The sequence below is a fragment of the Bos grunniens genome, chromosome 29 (assembly GCF_055505025.1).
Source record: "Bos grunniens cultivar Pamir isolate PY7600 chromosome 29, Bosgru_T2T1.0, whole genome shotgun sequence".
Lineage (NCBI taxonomy): Eukaryota > Metazoa > Chordata > Mammalia > Artiodactyla > Bovidae > Bos > Bos grunniens.
The window spans coordinates 18,042,881-18,044,597 of NC_141193.1; the positions used below are offsets into that span (position 1 = coordinate 18,042,881).

Genomic DNA, 1,717 nt, shown 5'->3' on the forward strand with positions numbered 1-1,717 from the left:
GTCTAAAGGTCTGTAAAAATCAAAGCTATGGATTTTCCAGTAGTCATGTACAGATAGATGTGAGAGTTGGACCATAAAGAAGGCTGAGCGCCGAAGACTTGAAGCTTTCAAACTATGGTGCTGGAAAAGACTCCTGAGAGTCCCTTGGACTGCAAGGAGATCCAGTCAGTCAACCCTCAAGAAAATCAATCCTGAATATTCATTGGAAGGACTGATTCTGAAGTGGAAGCTCCGATACTTTGGTCACCTGACGCGAAGAGCCGACTCATTGGAAAAGACCCTGATGCTGGGAAAGAACGAAGGCGAGAGGAGAAGGGGACGACAGAGGATGAGATGGTTGGATGGCATCATCCACTCAATGGACATGAGTTTGAGCAAACTCCTGGAGATGGTAAAGGACAGGAAAGCCCGGCATGCTGCAGTCCACGGGGCATGGTCATGACCATGTTCCTCTCCTGGTGGAAGGAGACATGGCATCATGTGGGGTGCGGGGGACTTGGTGTGACCCTCCCCCTCCAGAATCTGGATGACCTGCTGCTCTTGTTGTTAGAAAGTCTACACATTCTTCTTTGCTCATTTGAACTTGGCAAGGCCGTCTTGTCCCCCGTTGCCTCAGCCTCCTGATGCATAGCTGAGTTCACAGAACCATCCAGAAGCCACTGCCTCGGCCCACACACCAAGAAGAGTCATGACATGGTAGAAAGAAAATGAGCCTAGGGTCAATGTTCCAACTCAATTGTGTCACTGCCGACTGGCCCTGGGCAAGGAACAAAAAGAGCCAAGTGATAACAGATGTCAGCCTTCCAGCCATACACACCTTTTGGAGGATTTTTTTTTTCCAATGAGTTGGTTTAATTTCAGGTGGTACAGAAATCAGAATAGAACATAGACTTAAGAATACACTTTGGCAGGATTCTGGACTGGGTTTATATGGATCTCATAGCTAAGGTAGAAATGGCTGAGAAGAAATGAAGACAAATGAGCCAGTGTATGATTTTTGTGTTTTTTTTTTTTTACAAAAGTTTATTCTTAAATGTACAATAAGTTCCAAGACAAGACTTCATCCTAGCTAGAGGATGCAAAGGGCTGTTATGGCAGGGAATGCCGGTGTTTGCAGAGGAATGGAACTAAGGATCATCACTGTCTTAGGTCCACGGAACAGCTTATTTTTTTGCCAGATTTCTTAATTCCACCTGTGGCCAGGGGGCCTTTCCCCCTGGCCTTCACTTTTAGCTCCTCAAGTTTCTTCAGCTCCTCCTTCTGTTTCTGCTTGAATGCCTTATCTCCCTCATCCATCTCCTTGTCTTGCTTCTTGGGCTGCTTCAGGGGCTTCTTCTTGCCACCTTCACAGCCTGGCACCTGCTTCCCCTTCCCCCGGTGATATTTTTATATACAATTTATATTATTTATTTATTTTTGGCTGGACTGGATCTTCGTTGCTGCATGGGCTCTTCTCTAGTGCAGCCTTCTCTCTAGTTATGTTTTGGTGGCTTCTCTTGTCGTGGAGCACAGGCTGTAGGCACACAGTCTTCAGTAGCCACTGCATGTGGGCTTCGGTATTCACAGCACACGATCTTAGCCGCCCAGGGCATGTGGGATATTCCCAGAACCAGGGACCGAAATTGTGTCCCCTGCCTTGCAACATGGATTCTTAACCACTGGACCACCAAGGAAGCCCTCCTGGAAGATTTTAATGAGAGATACTATAACTTATGCT

General features: G+C 46.8%; 1 pseudogene across 1 annotated transcript; it reads right to left on the reverse strand.

Annotated features, from left to right (window-relative positions):
* Positions 1–1,092: 1,092 nt before the first annotated feature.
* On the reverse strand, positions 1,093–1,383 carry LOC147342201 (translation machinery-associated protein 7 pseudogene; annotated as a pseudogene). The gene has a single exon (XR_015158181.1). The product of XR_015158181.1 is annotated as a translation machinery-associated protein 7 pseudogene (transcript).
* Positions 1,384–1,717: the final 334 nt, after the last annotated feature.